At 42.6% G+C, this 20432-nt stretch overlaps 1 protein-coding gene across 11 annotated transcripts in view; it reads right to left on the bottom strand.

Moving 5' to 3' along the window:
- LOC139452763 (5-hydroxytryptamine receptor 1F-like) overlaps positions 1 to 20432 on the bottom strand; it is a 194866-nt gene that overhangs the window by 12205 nt on the left and 162229 nt on the right. For 10 of the 11 annotated variants that reach the window (XM_071234361.1, XM_071234363.1, XM_071234367.1 and 7 more), the window contains one exon: positions 16162 to 16212. The gene's annotated coding sequence lies outside the window, so the exon portion shown is untranslated. Of the gene's footprint in view, positions 1 to 15526; positions 15706 to 16161; positions 16213 to 20432 lie in introns of those variants that run through there. The other variant, XM_071234373.1, reaches the window with a different exon arrangement.

Consider the following 20432-nt stretch of genomic DNA (forward strand, 5'->3'; position numbering starts at 1 on the left):
CATACAACCACTGAGCCACCCTCCCTCCGTCGTATATATACAGGGTATAGACCCAGACAACCACTAGGCCACCCTCCCTCCGTCGTGTATATACAGGGTATAGACCCAGACAACCACTAGGCCACCCTCCCTCCGTCGTGTATATACAGGGTATAGACCCAGACAACCACTGGGCCACCCTCCCTCCGTCGTGTATATATAGGGTATAGATCCAGACAACCACTGGGCCACCCTCCCTCCGTCGTGTATATACAGGGTATAGACCCAGACAACCACTGGGCCACCCTCCCTCCGTCATGTATATATAGGGTATAGACCCAGACAACCACTAGGCCACCCTCCCTCCGTCATGTATATATAGGGTATAGACCCAGACAACCACTAGGCCACCCTCCCTCCGTCATGTATATATAGGGTATAGACCCAGACAACCACTGGGCCACCCTCCCTCCGTCGTGTATATATAGGGTATAGACCCAGACAACCACTTGGCCACCCTCCCTCCGTCATGTATATATAGGGTATAGACCCAGACAACCACTGGGCCACCCTCCCTCCGTCATGTATATATAGGGTATAGACCCAGACAACCACTAGGCCACCCTCCCTCCGTCATGTATATACAGGGTATAGACCCAGACAACCACTAGGCCACCCTCCCTCCGTCATGTATATATAGGGTATAGATCCAGACAACCACTGGGCCACCCTCCCTCCGTCATGTATATATAGGGTATAGACCCAGACAACCACTAGGCCACCCTCCCTCCGTCATGTATATATAGGGTATAGACCCAGACAACCACTAGGCCACCCTCCCTCCGTCATGTAAATATAGGGTATAGACCCAGACAACCACTAGGCCACCCTCCCTCCGTCATGTAAATATAGGGTATAGACCCAGACAACCACTAGGCCACCCTCCCTCCGTCATGTATATATAGGGTATAGACCCAGACAACCACTAGGCCACCCTCCCTCCGTCGTGTATATTTAGAGTATAAGTCCCTTTTTTGAAAACCCAGACAACCGCTGCATTTACCTGTTAAAGCTGTCAGGACAGTTGAAGGAACACTGTTAGACAGTCCGTTTCCTCTTCAGAGGTCAAAATGGAATTGTTGGTGTACGAGGTGTCGGGCGATCACACCGAACGTTTGGGTTGAAGGATTGATACGCGTAAGGAGGTAGACAAATACTCAACTTGAGGACCTGTCCATTGACATCGATTTAATCGGAAAGTAGACAGCACTGTGGCGTTTGAACCAGTTCAACAAAAGATGATACGATATAAATAGCCAGCCATGTCGGACGTAGAAGAATAGGCCTTACACAGATCCGTACCCCGTGTCTATGTTGACACTGGACAGTGGTCATCGCGGGTGGTCACTTGGAGTGATGTTGGTATAGACGTTGGGCATGTGTCTCCACGGCCATCAACAACTGTACATGATGGGGTCTCATGGGGTTATCTGGTGGAAAACTCTCGCTATCGTGCAAACATCCAATAACCCTTTGGGGACTCTCTACCTGCTGGTGTACATCTGTACCAACAGCTTAAGGTTCAGTGCACTGACAGACAGCACAGGCTTGCATTTCCTGGTTGGATTTCGGTTGTGGTCATGTGCTCTAGGTCCGGCCTCAGCTCTACTTCAGAGGTACCACGGTTCGGGGCAAGAGGTATTGGTTCACACGCTCTTGGAGGAACGGACCGCCTCCGTGGTCTAGTGGTAGAGCGTCCGCCCGGAGAGCGGAAGGTCCGGGGTTCGATCCCTGGCCGCGTCATACCAAAAGACGTTAAAAGATGGTACTTGTTGGTACCCTGTCTGGCGCTCGGCATTAAGGGGTTAAAGCAAGGACTGGTCGGCTCGGAGTCAGTATACTGTGTCTGAGCGAGTTATTCATGTTAAACTGCGGCATGGTATTTCAGTGGGCTAGCACTATAAATCGGCATCAGTCCGATCTAGTACAAGCAGCCACACACACACAAACGTGCATGCACGTCGCTATATAAGTGCAATAATATTGGACGCGACGTTAAACCCAATTTCACCTCACCTCTTGGAGGAACGGCACCTGGGACCACTGATTGTTTTCACCGGTTATCTCAAAGGTTGTTTGTTTTTTTATTAGTTTGTTGTTTAACGCAATATTCCAGCGATATGACGTCTGTTAATAATCGAGTCTGGGATTGACTAAGATCATGAGGATCAATTTAGGCAATCGGGATACGGTGACATGCATCAACTAAGTCAGTGAGCCTGACCACCCGATCCCGTTAGTCGCCTCTTACGACAAGCATAGTCACCATTTACGGCAAGCAAGGATTGCTGAAGACCTATTCTACCCCGGATCTTCACGGGTCCGGTGGGATAGTACAGGGGTGCAAGCTTACCGCTTACAATCGATTCCCAACATGGATACAACATGTGAATTCCATTCTTGGCGTCCCCCATGGTTTGCTTTGAATGTCGCGGCTTAAAATAATATTCATATACCTACATATGGTAGGCATTCACCTATACGACAGGGGTATGTAAATAATCGATTCTTGGCCATAGAAGTCTCATGGTTACCAGTCACTAATTGTACGCCTTTAACATGTCTTGGCTATAAGCGTACCATGTTTTTAATTACAGCGTCAAAGAAACGCCCACATGTAACGGTAAAACATAGCAGTAACTGTAATTAGCTGTTCCCAGTAACAGTATCTGCTAGATCCCGGGCGCAATGCAAATTTAAATTCAATTTTGAGAAGAAAATGATAAATCTGTTCTTACAATTCAGGTAAATACATCTTATTTGCCACTCCGATAGATAAGTTTAACAGGTAAAACTTTGAATAATAAAAAATACTTTATAAAAACGCAATGCCTTTAAAAGGGTTTTCAAGTAATCATTCTTATTTTTCTGATCTGATATCCTGTGCTGATTTAATCAGCATGCGACTGATTTTTTGACAAAACTTCCAAGTATGATTGATATTATTCACGAGACGCAAGACACAAAAACAAAATAGCTCCGTTCTTGTGCTAAACCATAAATACTTGTCAATAAAAGTGCAACTATTTTAAACTCTTCTCGGGATTGTTTTCCATTTACTGAAACAGTTATCGATTACTGTTGGTATAAGGGACCGAGACAACCATGGGTTCAGGTCAACACACGATATATATGGATGTGTGATAGATTTTCATTGAAACCAGTAACATGTGTTTCACTTGTCATGGACACGATTCAGAGATAACAAACCGATGTGTCTCCACATTAATTAGCCCTGCTTTTCGCTGATATTGAAAGGGTAGATTTTATGGGAGATTCATTGACTGTCGTTCCTTCCACACGATATACAGAAATCCGATAAACTAACGACACAGTAATGTATACCCACTTAACATACCGACGCCACCTTGATGTCGCGTGGATTAATCAAACTCAAGGAGCATCCCTCGGGTGTGGCCTTGACATTGTCTCTAATCCACTGCTTAGTGACATGCGACCGTCATTACAATACATACACAATTTTATCCTAATCTTAGAAGGTAAATTTAGAAATGACTATTCTGGGATTCGTGGGTGACATTGGCTTATCATTGTTATTCCTTCACTTATGCACATGAGTTCACAATTTCTGACCTATGGGGGGGGGGGGGGGGGGGGGGGGGGGGGGGGGGCAGCATAGCTCTGTGCCTGGCTAAAATAAGGTTGGGGTGGGAGGGTGTGTGTGAGGCTGATGGCGTGTCATCGTAACCTAATGGCGTGGATCGTATCTGATGCACTCTACAGCTGATTTCACAAGTCGCCGTGAAAATGTAGCTTGAATATTGCCCGCACTGGCGTAAAAAAAATCCTCACTAACATCCGCGTAAAAAAAGTACCCCATCCCATCGCATCACACATTGGTATTACAAGCGGACTACCAAATCACATCTACTCGTCATCATATAGGTTAACCTGTTCCCCAGGTACACATAGGGCGACGTGACGCCCGATGGTGAACAGCTCGCTAGTTTTACAGAATGACTGGAATCGAGTTTCCAATGTGCAATGTGAAAAGATGCAATTTTGCAGAAATATTGCTTAAAGAGGTCGAAAATTTTACTTACTGGTATAATAAAAGATCTACAAGTATAAATATAAAACCCTAACACTTGCGGTGGGGATATTCAAAAATTGTTTGAAAATCATATCGGGAGTCGTTTTATTCCGATCTACAGGTTTTTTTAGTCATCGTCCCATACTCAACTTCTTCAGCTACAGCGGGGTGGATCACGGCACAGCAACCTATATCTGGCGGTGTGCATCACGGCACAGCCACCTATTCATTGCAGGGTGTCTTCCGCGCCCAAGCCACCTAGCCACTGTTTTGAAACTATTCAGTTATTTATAGATCGCTGGTTATATATAGAAAGTGAGAAAGGTTTGAGAAAGAGTATACGGCCTAAGAAACATATATAAAGACTCAATTGACGGTTGCTTTTTGTCCGTTGCGCTGTGATAGCTGTCGACTGTGTTGTTCCCTGGCTTTCAGAGATTCTGTCGGGGAGATAGCCATACGGAGTCAAAAAGCGGTCAGATGGGCGACTCGTCCCCGTTTTCAAACAGAGCTTGATTGACAGGTTCAAAGGTTTTTGTCTACATGCAAGATAAACATCTTTTACCCTCTGTTACTTTTTTTCAAAAGCTGAAAAATATGCCCGACTTGTACTGATTTAACGGGAAGCTTTTAGATGCTTCATTTAATAACTTGATTTATGTAAAATATATGTATTCAGGTTTAAGGGCCGCCGTGAATGCACTGTATAATTGCCGGCTGTAGCGTTACACCTCATTCACTCACACCGGCGCTTGTGACAAACCCAGAATATGACGACCTTGGCGGGTACAGGCTACCCTCCCCCCCCCCCCACCACCCCACCCCCCCCCCCCCTCCCTCCCACCAGGCTTCGGCTTTAGGCTACAGGGCCCGGTCTTTTACTGACCGACTTATTCGTGCGGGGGGACGAAAAGATCATTCACACAAACCTACGGTAGCACAAATAGTTTTGGCAATTGATTGTCGAAGATTCGACACCTGTAAATTTGATTCAGCGCGTGAGAGACATGACGTCACAAAGCGTGATGGAGGAGCGTCCAATGTTAAGCTGTGTTGATGGTACTGAATTTCGCAATATACACTTTACTTATTGTTCGTCGGGCTTTCTGTCTAAAATGTGTTGTCACACTTGAGTAAAATATTCTAAAACTGCACAACAAAGTATTCTAATACCTTTAATAATTAAAATTAGAAATTGAAATTGCCATCCGGAAAGAAATGCTTTCAAATAAAAGTTGTTTCCGCGTTGATACGGTCCTCAACTAAATCATTGTCATGACTGGATGGAGGTCCAATCAGAATCAGGATTCTAAAATGTCATGGTAGAATAAAAGAGTTTATTTATAGCTTAAGTGTTTTCAAAATATTCCAGCCCATTCGCCCCTCTCAAGATAAAATGTGTCAGTATCAAGTTCCAGATTCGTAAGGATTTTGGGCTCTTTGAGGACAAGCAACGGACTACAACAAGTAGGAGTGAGGGCGTAGACGAGTGATAAATGGTAAGGTTTGACGGTGCTTGTAGAAATATTCCAGCAATATCACCCCAGTGGGCACCGACAATGAACTGCCCATATTGTCCCAGTTCTGGAAGAATCGAACACAAATATTCAAAATGGCGTCGAACATGTTATCATGGAAGGAAATGCGCATACAAGATGTCATCAGATGTACAAAAGGGCCGCCCCCATCCTCATCTGGGATTCGCCACTGTGAGTTGTCCGTTTCACGTGTTGTCTTGAATCTATGACCTGTCTGACTGTATGTCATCGTGCCCTGACGACAGGGAGTATTGTTCATGCTATCAACCATCAGTTTGCCTCCCCCAAACTTGCTGCCGTTGTACTGTTCTACCTTGGCTGACAGCCATGCACGACATTCACTCACTCACCATTCAGTGCACCACATGGCTTGAGATTGATTGAAATGGACACATAGAGAGATCCCACTGGTTGGAGGATACACATTCAAATGTTAGTCACCTCACCTCACCTCAGAATATCTGACAACCGTTGAAACGTAATCTAACTCCGTTCAAGGCTGCAATATGCAAGAAACTGCCGCGACCGGCGAAAGAATTTCCCCAACATCATGAATTTATGCGACAATTATTTCTGTGAAAAAAACATCTGTTGAAATGTACATCCACAACAGTCTGGTTCACTGTCTCCATAATAACGCCCAGGTGCACAATAATTTAACGCGTGGAGCAGCTCTCGACGCACACAATACATCGGCGCACCTGTGGGTATCCTTATTCCAATTATTAAATACATTTTTAATGTATCTTCTTTTCTCTTGTCTCCAAAGATACGACGCAATGAAAATAAGCACTAATTGGTAGACAAGACCACAGAAGACATAATCCTAACACATAAGTACATTTGTGTTTTTCTCGATGAGAAAAACGTCACTAAGCAACGTGGATTTATCAATGTAAATATTATTGCAGGGAATTAACGAGAATGGTGATCAAATCAAGCGATACCGTGAGAGTGAAGAGAGTTTGTAAATAGCAATGAAACCCCTCAACTCAACCCAGGCTTAGCAAATCAATACAGGCTGCAATCCGTTGCTGTAACGTGAGCAGCGCACACACAGTCTCCGCGCGGACCGTGCATTGTGGAACACGGACAATTACGATGCTCCGTTGGTGGAGTCATACAATTAATTTGAGCCAGAACATTTGATTAGGATGAGCTTAGGTTAATACTGTCTTTGTTTGTGAATCAATTGCAGTAGTTTGTTTACCGTCATAATACTTTTATTCGAGTGGACACTAAACATTTGTTTAGTCGAAGCAGGCAATACAGAGGATGGTTTTCAGTTAATGCTGCGATAGATATGATGGCATTGGGAAGTCGACAGCTGTCTCGGGATTAAGCAGAAACGTCAACAAGGAGTCCAAACAATGAAACTGGATGATTATCAAATTATAAAATTTACCCCAATCTCAGACATTTGAAGCTAAAGACAAAGTTGGTTGGTTGGTTGGTTGCTTTTTTGTTTAACGCCGCACTCAGCAATATTCCAGCTTTATGACGGTGGTCTGTAAATAATCGAGTCTGGACCAGACAATCCAGTGATCAATATCATGAGCATCGATCCACGCAATTGGGATCGATGACATGCATCAACCAAGTCAGTAAACCTAACCACCCGATCCCGTTAGTCGCCCTTTACGACAAGCAGAGTCACCTTTTACGGCAAGCATGGGTTGCTGAAGACCTATTCTACCCCGAATCTTCACGGGTCTAAAGACAAAGACATCGAACGATAAAAAAACACTCAACGCATTCATACATGTAGGTCGCAAACAACATATGGTAAACCATGAAATGTTTACTTTGGAATTAATATTATATACACAAAGCGAGAAAATATTTGTACCACAATGTAGGAGCGGAGGGACCCAGGGCTACATGTTATCGCAGTTACCAAAATCGTTTAGAAAACGACAAACAAATTTCATAGTGTAGGGATTCCACTCTTAACACTTAAAGCGAGTTGTCATAGTGATAAACTTATTATTATGTATGAGCATTTTACGAGCATATTAATAGATGTAGAGGACATGCGTTTTCGACTGCTGAAGTAGCAAGTTAAAGAAACCTGAGACGGCGATGTGACAATGTAACGTCTTGACCCATGCTGTATAGCGCTAGTGAGATTCAGTCGGGCGGGACAACTGAGTGGTCCACACACACACACTCCCAGACTATATATAACCCACCACACAATGCCACTCACACAAGGCAATGTGAATGACAACCATGGGATATCGGTAATAGGTTATAATATGTCAGACAAATATTTGGGTCACACCCCAACCCCAGTCTCCATTGGTTCAAAGGTAGCAATAGGTTGGGGTATGATGGATGTCCACATGGTTTTGTCCCTTGATTAATGGCTGTTGCTGGTGGGGTGATCTTGTGCCTGGCGGCAGGGGGTGGAGAGATGATATTGGCATATCTACACATACACAAAACACCCCCAAAAATGTGTCAGGTAGGTGATAATGGAATAATACTCTTTTATCATCTGTTAGACACCTGCTTGAAATCGTGTAAGGTTTTACGTCTCTGATATTTGTATAGATATACTACTAAGCGGTCTGTGGATGCAGGATACGACTGAAATTTTACGAATCAGAACACGTATCTTCCAGTACATTGAATCTCAAGACTAACTTTATTAATAAGAACAAGGGCCTATTCACGAGGATGTCCTGGGGCTAACATTGTGGTTAAGCTGCTGTCGTGAATAGGCGAAGCTGGACTGTAAAAGTCCCCTATAGTGATGATTTTTCTCCTTTGGATTAAGTAGACAGAAATAGATATTTTAAAAAAATAAAAAAGATAAAACAGCTGCGGCTATTCTTAAATGCTCTTTTGTGACATGGAAGCAAAATGTATATTTTTATCGGTAAAGTATTTTGCATGCATTTCAACAAATATCACAGGATCATCCCATGCAAATATATAAGGTTCTTCCATCAGTCCCAGAAAACCACTGATTGACAAACACTTAAATGATACAAATAAAACCCTTTCACTGATCGTAAGAATGCTAAGGGTATTGTATCATGAGCACGTGTCCACGAATCCCTATCAAGTACGATGGCACCCGGTGTCCGCAAGCAAAAAGGTGAGCACAGCCTAAACCCTCGGCACAGCAGTTTCCGTGGCTGTCATGTTTTACTGTAAATTGACACCCATATTCCTTAGGTTGTGTCTTTTACATGTTACAAAGTACAACAGAGATGCACGTGACACTCCATTATATACACTCACATACGTTAAAAGATGGTACTTGTTGTTACCCCTGTCTGGCGCTAGGCATTAAGGGGCTCAAACAAGGACTGGTCGGTTCGGAGTCAGTATACTGTGTCTGGGTGGGGTATTCATGTTAAACTGCGGCATGGTATTTCAATGGGTTAGCACTATAAATCGGCATCCGTCCGGACTAGTACAAGCAGCCACACACACACACACACACACACACACACACGTACATACACATCGCTAAATGTGCAATAATCTTGGACGCGACGTTAAACCGCATTTCACCTTAGGCGCTCAGCGTCATGAGCGAACACTCAACCACAAGGCTACCCCCCCCCCCCCCCCCCCACACCCCCCTACAAAGATACCTATAGATTGGGTGCCCGAACGCACAAGGATAGTTCGACACTGAAAATAAGGTTGGTTCACTGTTTTTACCCTACCAAAGAGAACCCAGCGTCAATATTGATACCGCAGAACTGATGCGGATTCAGTCGGTGCCACCACGTTGCATCATCTAAGAGATGGAGATGGGGAGTTAACGAGGTATCAATGTGTTTCTATGCATATCAGATTCCGAATTGACAACGGAAACTACTAAGCCATACGTGTGTTAGGCCTGCTGATTAGAATCAAGTTTTCTCGTTAAGCAAAGTTAGTATTGCAATTAGATCCCATTGATGTAATCGAGTAAACCTATGTCAACATCAACAATAAAATTTTATATTTTATCATATATAATAACACCTTTGTCGTAGCGGCGCGTAGATATACAACTACGTTTATAACGAACACGCTTGTAACGGACTGACGTATATAACGAACTTATTTTTTGGTCCCGGGCATTTGCTGCAAATATGCTTTTATACATGCTTATAACGAACTACGGTTATAACGAACTAAAATAAGTAGTCCCTTTGAGTTCGTTATATCCGAAGTTTGCCAAACTCATCGAACAGACTTGTTTCTGTCTTTCAGAGAAACAACCCAGTGATTAGAGTTACAGGGGTAGTCTCATCGTCAAGGGCACGCATCGCAGGTCAAAGCCAACCTCGATCCAGGTGCAAATTATATATTGCTTCTCGGTTCACACCACTTAAGTCCCATCAGCTATATGAACAAAACATAGGGAACATATCTGTGGGTTGAGTAATGCGCTGGTTCTTTATTGAATTGCCGTACAATGGGCTATTATTAAATAGTATGGCTACATGTTCCACGTAAGTATTCAACTGCTGTTGGCGTGGAAATATGCCCAGACTTGTTTTTAGGATGATTCAGACGCTTCGATATGCTGGCCTTGGCATTTGTCTAAGTTACATTCAATGGTTTAAATGCCATAGAAACAAAGCATGGTATATCAAAATACGTTTGGCGATATCCGTGGCCTCGCACTTCTGATGCATTTCACAAGACTGACTGATCTTCAATATCTATTTATTGAGTGTCATTTATTTAATGACGTAACAGCTGCTCGTATATAATTAATAACATCCATTTACACGGTCCTAAATCTACCCATACATAAACTCAATATAATACAATACTGCGGATAGAGAATATGACTAGGCATGTGGCTGGCAAAGAATTCCCTATGTACAGAGTACATAACCATAGATTGAGAAGTTATGTAGTGAGTTTATTCCATACTATTCTGTTTATATGAATCTTTGGACTTATTTGAAACCTGGCAATGAGATTATTCGGAAGATGTTTTCCATCAGGATATCAACAACATGTACAGGGTACTTGAACAAACATTGCTGTCGTGTATAATTGTGTTGATATATGCCTCTGGTGTTTATCTTTCTTTTCATAAATGATGTTTCATATTTTATCATATCACTCCACGTGAGCAAACACATGTATTTTCCGGTGAGATGAATATATTCTGTTATCATTGTGAGACCCATATATCTACTTATCATATACACCATGCTTGAACATTTTTTGACAACTTCCGCGGAAGCACTCTATGAAAACATATAAGATTTTTTAGTGATTTTCTTATCACAGGCTAGGCTAAATATGTACACATTCTGTGAATAAATGGGTTATATATACGCCATAAATCCTTGCTTTTTTAACTTTTAATGAGCACTCAGAATCTTCATAAAGGTGTAATAAATATGCTTGCAAGAAACCATTATATCTCCATATGCGTGCCTGTCATAAAGCCGGATGCAGAGAACGCTATACCTGATATAACTAGAGCAAAGAATGTGTGCCAGTTGGTCAGAAAACTAGCATGGAACTCCTCAATAAATAATAATATACACGCTGGTGCAGATTCGGGTAACAGGTGAATAACGAACGTAAAACCAATAAAAAATAATAATGAATGAATGTATGAAATATTGAACGAAAACTTTTAATATTGAATGAATTAATGAACAAACAAACGAATGAATGAATGAATGAATGGCTGGTTGATTGCATGTGTGATTGCATGAGTGAATGTAGAGAATGGATGGATGGATGGATGGATGGATGGATGGGTGGGTGATGACACGCTTTGGATAAACACATAGGAGAGTTGAAAGCACAGCTGGATCAATGAATAGATGTAAGGAAAAATGAATAGCAATTCCCTTAAATAAGATACAATCACTCAGACCGTCTCTGAATTTATTTCGAACATATTTATTAACCATGAACTATTATTTTGAAATATGTAGAACATGTCGTGAACGACAAACCACTGGAAATATTAGGGACATATACCAAGATATGTCCATAATACAAACAACAGCGACAAAAAACACGTCCAGTATCAAAAGAAATATCTACTAAGAGCAGAGTCCACCCTACGATTCAGACTATAGTACAAGCATGTGTTTATGAATCACTATCAAGGAGTTATTCTACCAGGTTTTCGCAAAAAGGTGACCGGTGTCACTAGTCACAAACACATTCAAAGGCAAGTCAATCTGAACAAAATGGGAACATATGGTACAAAATAGGGAATTGCATCGACATAATTTTTGTCACCGACGCGTCAAATTTGGAAATATCCTCACCATGTCTACCATACGATCTTGATTATAGCAAATCTGATGTAAATCTGACACTTTTGAGAAAGAGTCGTATGAAAAAGTCTCTCTGAAAGAGATACTTTGGTTTAACACTGCTTTGAACTTTTAACAGTATTTCTCACTACAGTCGCCTTCGCGTGGCAGGGAAGCCCAGGTCTCATACGTGTACCAGCGAGTACAGGTATGGTGCTGACAAACCTAGAAATATATTTCTGGGATTCGATCCGACGACCATATGTTTCTGTCATGCCTAAGGGGCGCAACTCGCCACAGCGAATGGCGGCACCTAAGACGACTGGGCCACCAGAATGCCATATAAAGCAATGTACGCTCATATAAGACCTCACGACATACATCCACGTCAGTTGTATATGTATAGTCATACCTATATCAAATACATCAGAATAACCATTTCTTGTTTGTTCATTTTTAGATACCATCAAACATGGTATACCTCCTTTGCCCTGTGGTTTATTCGTGACCTTATAATCCTCCAAAACGATAAACCATATGAAACAATCCACATTTTGAAATAATTTGGAAAGATAGAAGTTCGACTCATTTTGGGGACCTAACGTTACCCTACACGGAAAGGGTGGAGTTACAGTAGATTCCCTGTTCTTAAAATAATTCAATGAAAAGTTGTTACCCAGACTCTTTTATTGGACCTAACGTTACCCTAGACGGAAAGGGTGGAGTTACAGTAGATTTCCTGTTCTTAAAATCATTCAATGAAAAGTTGTTACCTAGACTCTTTAATTGGACCCAAAGCTACCCTAGACGGAAAGGGTGGAGTTACAGTAGATTCCCTGTTCTTAAAATCATTCAATGAAAAGTTGTTACCCAGACTCTTTTATTGGACCCAACATTACCCTACACGGAAAGGGTGGAGTTATCGTTGATTCCCTATTCTTTAAATCTTTTCATGAAAAAATGTTACCCAGACTATTTTACTGGACGTAACGTTACCCTACACGGAAAGGGTGGAGTTACCGTTGATTCCGTATTCTTTAAATCTTTCCATGAAAGATTGTTACCAAGACTCTTTTATTGGACCCAACATTACCCTACACGGAAAGGGTGGAGTTACCGTTGATTCCGTATTCTTTAAATCTTTCCATGAAAGATTGTTACCCAGACTCTTTTATTGGACCCAACATTACCCTACACGGAAAGGTTGGAGTTATCGTTGATTCCCTATTCGTTAAATCTTTCAATGAAGAAAATGTTACCCAGACTATTTTACTCGACCTAACGTTACCCTACACGGAAAGGTTGGAGTTATCGTTGATTCCCTATTCTTTAAATCTTTCAATGAAGAAAATGTTACCCAGACTATTTTACTCGACCTAACGTTACCCTACACGGAAAGGTTGGAGTTATCGTTGATTCCCTATTCGTTAAATCTTTCAATGAAGAAAATGTTACCCAGACTATTTTACTCGACCTAACGTTACCCTACACGGAAAGGTTGGAGTTATCGTTGATTCCCTATTCGTTAAATCTTTCAATGAAGAAAATGTTACCCAGACTATTTTACTCGACCTAACGTTACCCTACACGGAAAGGTTGGAGTTATCGTTGATTCCCTATTCTTTAAATCTTTCAATGAAGAAAATGTTACCCAGGAGTAATCATCCTGGAGTCTGCAGATAGGCCATCATTTGAATTATTCAGTGAAGTATTAATAATGTGTTTGTATGACCGTATGCATTTACCCTATTTTGATCCGTTCAAACATATGGTAGAACCTCAGCGTCATCGATACTGGTCCCTTATCTAATACTGTACAACCCTGGGTCGTAAATATGACCATGTGACGGCCGTGTTACTGATATGGCGGAAGGACCAACACTAATTAACCCCACGACAGTTATTGCAGCCGATGATCCTCCTTCAATTACCCTGGGCCTGCTTTCTGTAATGGCCTGAATCTGGTTCGATAGTGCTGGACAAGACTGACCACCATCTCACGGAGTCAAGGGCTTTCCACATCACGACTAATTGCAGAGTACAACTTGAACCAGAAAATGAGGACACCATATTGTTGTGGTCATGGAGTGCTTGGTCAGTAGTGATTGCCTGCAGTACTGTGGTCACTAGCAATTCCATACAGTACTGTGACCCGTGAAGATACGGGTACACCAGGTCTGCAGTAACCCATGCTTGCCGTAAAAGGCGATTATGCTTGTCGTAAAAGGCGACTATGCTTGTCGTAAGAGGCGACTGATGAGATCGGGTGGTCAGGGTCGCTGACGTGGTTGATGCATGTCATCGTATCCCAATTGCGTAGATTGATCACTGGATTGGCTGGTCCAGACTCGATTATTTACAGACCGCCGTCATATAGCTGGACTATTGCTGAGTGCGGCGTTAAATAACAAACAAACAAAACATTCAGTGCTGTGGTCATGTGTGAAAATCCAGTCATCTTCATAGCAGTGTGGTTATTCACCAGTACTCTGTTGCCAAACGCTTTTCCTTACACAAACACTATCCACGTACCAATAACCTTAATGGACGCACCGTTGTGAAAAATGATTGTACAAAAATTAAAATACTACATGTATACGTCATTGTAAGGTGGGGTACCCCCATCACCGACCTGATCCTCAACAACAACCACACGACATACCCCTTACACACCCCCACTCCCAACCCCGACCCCTAATACCACCAACACCTACCCAGCAGTAGCTCATCCCCCCCCCCCCCCCCCCCACCACACACACACACACTCCCATCCCCCGACCCCTAATACCACCAACACCTACCCAGCGGTAGCTCATCCCCCCCCGACACACACACTCCCATCCCCCGACCCCTAACACCACAAACACCTACCCAGCGGTAGCCCAGCCCCTTACACACATACACATCTAACCCCGACCCCTAACACCACCAACACCTACCCAGCGGTAGCCCAGCCCCTTACAAACATACACACCTAACCCCGACCCCTAATACCACAAACACCTTCCCAGCGGTAGCTCAGCCCCTCACACATACACACCCAACCCCGACCCCTAACACCACAAACACCTACCCAGCGGTAGCCCAGCCCCTTACACACATACACACCCAACCCCGACCCCTAACACCACAAACACCTACCCAGCGGTAGCCCAGCCCCTTACACACATACACACCTAACCCCGACCCCTAACACCACAAACACCTACCCAGCGGTAGCCCAGCCCCTTACACACATACACACCCAACCCCGACCCCTAACACCACAAACACCTACCCAGCGGTAGCCCAGCCCATTACACACATACACACCCAACCCCGACCCCTAACACCACCAACACCTACCCAGCGGTAGCTCAGCCCCCCCCCCTCCCCCCCCACACACACACACTCCCATCCCCCGACCCCTAATACTACAAACACCTACCCAGCGGTAGCCCAGCCCATTACACACATACACACCCAACCCCGACCCCTAACACCACCAACACCTACCCAGCGGTAGCTCAGCCCCCCCCCCCCCCACACACACACACACACTCCCATCCCCCGACCCCTAATACTACAAACACCTACCCAGCGGTAGCCCAGCCCATTACACACATACACATCTAACCCCGACCCCTAACACCACCAACACCTACCCAGCGGTAGCTCAGCCAATAAAGGTCCCAGTCGCACGAGGTGTTAGACGGGCTGGATCCGCCAACAATCGCTGACATTCACACGTTACACGGCACGTCTCTCAAAACCGGCAATTCTAAACCATGACAAGCAGATTCAAACAGTTCCTTTTTGATACAGGATATCGCCACAAATAGTGAAAAGGGGACAATCCGACCCGGTTGGGTCCCGTCTTCTCCAGAGTTAAAACAGGATGTATCAACAATGAGACGTTTCTTCACAGGTAACAGGATGTTATTTCAACATAAACGGTTCCTTACTCCGGGACTGCGTCATATACAACAGGTTCAACAGTCATAACGTTCTATCAATGTCTGAGTGAGTGAGTGAGTGAGCACCTAGAACGAGTGCAAGAGAACAACATGTTCTTGTGGTTTGAAAAAAACACACGAATATTTATGAGTGAGTGAGTGACGTTTTACGCCGCTTTTAGCAATATTCCAGCAATATCACGGCGGGGGACACCACAAATGGGCTTCACACATTGTACCCATGTCGGGAATCGAACCCGGGTCTTCGGCGTGACGAGCGAACGCTTTAACCACGAGGCTACCCGACTGCCCCCTCTATGCCTGAAAGTTACATAGTCACATACCTGTTATATCTGAACGTCAGATTGTCAACTGGAAAAGGTCCTTTGTCCAACCTGAAAGAAACGAATATCGTTGTGTAAATTTGTCATAATTATACTTTAATAAGGATTGATGTCGTTTAAGAAATGTGTGATACCACGCACACATACACTCACAGACAATCAGATACACACAGACACAGACACAGACACACACACACTCACACTAAACAGTATGACAACTTATGTCTACTAGGTTGTCTGATCGATGTTAACATATGTTGTGTACTGTACACTGATACAATTTTACACACACACACACACACACACACACACACACACACACACACACACACACACACACACACACACACACACACACACACACACACACACACACACACACACACACACACACACACACACACACACACACACACACACACACACACACACACACCATATGTCACACGCTATCCTTAACAGTTGTCTGCTATTTCAAATGTCAGTGTAAAGACCTTTGGCAAATAAACTGCGATATTACTGTCGATATAAACAACCAGCCAGGGTTTTTGAAGAAACAAAACTTGCGTGCACGCGCACTTATCCCAGGTAACACACTTGAAACAGGTAAATTCTTTCTCAATGGATGCTGGCAAAACAGCATTCCACGTGATTGGAAGTTGATGAGATTCTAGCACGCTATCAACATGCAGTCATATACAAAACGAGCTTGCCTTATTGTATTGTTCTTGTGTGTTGAATATGATAAATATAATGCTGATTAGATCTAAGTGGGCCCAAATTGGCGCTGGGTGGGTAAATCAGCTCCAATCACGAAGGTCGAACAAAACAATCTAAACAAATCCGGTCATTACTTCGCCATGAAAGCCAACACCGCTCATACTTTAAACACATCTTGTGACTAACTTCCACAGTAAAACAATGGGCTTAACGTAAGGATAAGCTATTTAAGGAGCTGTTGCATCACGGGACGTAACTCTTGAAGTAATGGGTAATTCCTTATGACTTTCTGACGTAATTTGTTAAAACAAGTTTTATGACTGTTCATTCTGTGCATCCGCGGTCGGCACACACACGATACGTCTAGACGCAGTCCATTTAATACACGCAGGAATTTGGGTAAATGGTGTTAAGATACCAAGAGACCCATGTTTATATAAGTAAAGAGTAATCATTTCTGGCGAAATGAAAATTACATAAATACATTTGATACGTCTGTTCCAGACTGTACAATCATTGCGAGTCCAAGCAACACACGATCACTCTGTTGTGTATCGATTTGAAAGAGGCTGTTTACACATATTGAATGTAAATTTAACTAATAAATGTGTCAGGTATATTGAAGCGTTACTGTTGTATGTTCTACCTTGGACAATGGTTATGGTGATTCGGCGAAATCAAAATATTTACACAAAACCTTAACTACTCGTAAAAGCCACAAACCCTTTCTGATATCTCTACTAAACGCAGTCAATTGTGCGATTTGAGACTACTTCATCAATATCCATATCATCAATACCCATGAATTACCATCAAATAGGTGTTCGCGAAAAGGCGAACACCCGTCACAAACACATGCAAAGGCGAGTCAATTGTTGCTTTGAAACACTGGAACACGTGGTACAAGTCAAAGTAGGGAATTGCATCGGACATTTAGAACTGTCTTTCACTTAAACCACGAATGGAAAGGTAGGCGACTTACAATCTATATTTCATTTCACATGTAAATTCATTCGATAGTTCTGTATTGATATTGATGGAAATACATGATTGTTCTGAAGCCATACACGCCCTAACATGAAACAGAACCCGTCAGCAATAAAACAGTTACGTTTAAATGGTGAGAATTTAGAAAGTTTTAAAGTTTCCAACACAAAACACAATATATTGTATTAGGGAAGGCAAATTGTGTAAAGAGTTATTTACAACCTGATTGTAGTGCTACACGGGATAAATTCAAGAGTTCACTCACTTCCATTGATCAGATCCCTGAAGAAAAAAACATTGGCTATCAAATCGCTATCTCCACAAATCGCTTCAGCCTTACAAATTCTCATTTCAGGACATACAAGAATATAATGACATCGGGTGATTCTGAAACATGGCCGAGCAACACGGAACGAGTTCCACAAATCACATGCATACTGAACATTAACGTTGGCGACACAGCACGCCTGGAAATTTGAACCGCTGATCTCTAACTCAAAGCGTATTCCGCTCCAAACGAGAGCAATAGTCATCAGGGTACCTACTCACACGGGCCTCTTGCTGATCTAGATTAACGACATCGGGGAAAGCATATATCCCTGCCTGAGCACTCACTTCAAGAACTGTATTTGTAACTTACGTGGTTTGAGGTGTGTGTGTAGGTGTGCTGCTAAAGTAGGTGTGTTCAGAATCGAACACGGTCTAAGCTATTAAAGTTGATATATTTACCATAAGACATATTTAAGAATTGACTTTAATATTTTTTTGCGTTTATGAAGGTATTAACGTAAAAACCGTGTGTAAATTATGTAAATACGTCAGAAATAATAACTTTACTGACTGCTTATTCAAGCATTAACACACGAAAACGTAGACATCAATACATCGATAACAGTGGCATCGATCAGCGAAATAATGCAACAGTTCCGCCCATTATATCATCAGCCAATCAGTAAATAGTAGCCTGGTTGTGGGCGTGACCTAATTGTTTTCGGTTTATGGAAACATAAACGCAAATATATGATTGATGAGCCAAACAAATGTCACAAGCTCCCATATCTAGCAAAACTACTTTCCAAAGCGGTTAATAGCCAATACGCTCACCTCATGTATTTACAAGGAGATCTGAACTTGGCACTTTGGCTGAACGAGCCAACGCTTTAACCATTATGCCTTTTCAATAATCACGAAAGTCAACGAGCAGAAAGTATTAGCTGTAGCGAAATCGTTTTAAGCCGCTTTAAGCAATATGTTTTAGTCTTCATGTATTGTACTCATGTTGGATGTGAACCCTGATTAACCGAACACTGTAATATACAGTAAACTGCGTTTATAACGAACAGGCTTACAACGAACTTAGAGATATAACGAACTATTTCTTGGTTCCGTCTATTTGCTGTATGTATGCTGTACATATGCTTTAACGAACTACGGTTATAACGACTTAAATTAGTGGTCACTTTGAGTTCGTTATAACCTTATTTTACTGTAAATGACCATGCAAAATAAATGCGACATTGCTGAACTCGAGGCAAATGCTACTACGTTTATAACGAACATGCTTATGACGAACTGACGGATATAACGAACTTATTTTTAGTCCCGGCCATTTGCTGTATATATGATGTATATATGCTTATAACGAACTACGGTTATAACGAACTAAAATAAGTGGTCCCTTTGAGTTCGTTTTAACCGTAGTTTACTGTAGTAGCTTAGACGTTAGTAAACGGGCGGGTATATCATACTCCGAGATATAACCTGCAGATCATTCCAATTACTGACACGCTACGAAGCCTCACCTAGACATATCAATACTTTGACCTTGACTATGAATATACTAAGCCTGTGTCTTTATCACTAAGCCGATCATACCAATGTGGTATCTCTCTGAAAAGGAACCGGCCCTTCAACAAGACAAGTAGTACTACATATATCTATGCTGGGATTTCTTCGTAAGACCTGAGATTGAAATCATATTATCAGTGGAATGGTTGATCCAACGATTTTCCTCTTGAGACAGACGACAAGAACCAGTGTCCATGCGGTCATTGTGGCCAACTACAAGCTTCATTATTATTCCATATATCAGGTTTCTGGACAATGGGTTAATAGGTCATTGGATCCAAAGGTCGCCAGTCGTATAAGCATCGATGTGTGAATATAATTCCTAAATGATCGCTTCCTTTCGTGAGAATAAATCACCAGGGACTTCAATTGTTGCCGAAGCCCAGTCTCTCGTTTCATGAGACCCCGTCTGGCTATGGTAGAGTTGTCGACATGCGATGCAATGTTTTGCACAATGATTGTTAATTGTGTTGTGTAATTCACTTGTAATTACAATCGCAACGTGGCGAGAGACTGTTCTTTACAGACTGTGTTGGTATAGAGGAAATGAGCTTACCCTTTCGTGTATGATTTAGATGTTTTTGCAAAATGATATTACTAGCTTTAGGTTTGTAACATTTGTATCACACACATCGTTTTCATCATCAGCCGTATCATCGTTTCAGCCTCTACTTAGTAGACTGATGCACATGTTCATCTGCAATCGCTCACCATAG

Source organism: Haliotis cracherodii, unplaced genomic scaffold (genome assembly GCF_022045235.1).
Source record: "Haliotis cracherodii isolate W230 unplaced genomic scaffold, xgHalCrac1.p SCAF_9, whole genome shotgun sequence".
Taxonomy (NCBI): domain Eukaryota; kingdom Metazoa; phylum Mollusca; class Gastropoda; order Lepetellida; family Haliotidae; genus Haliotis; species Haliotis cracherodii.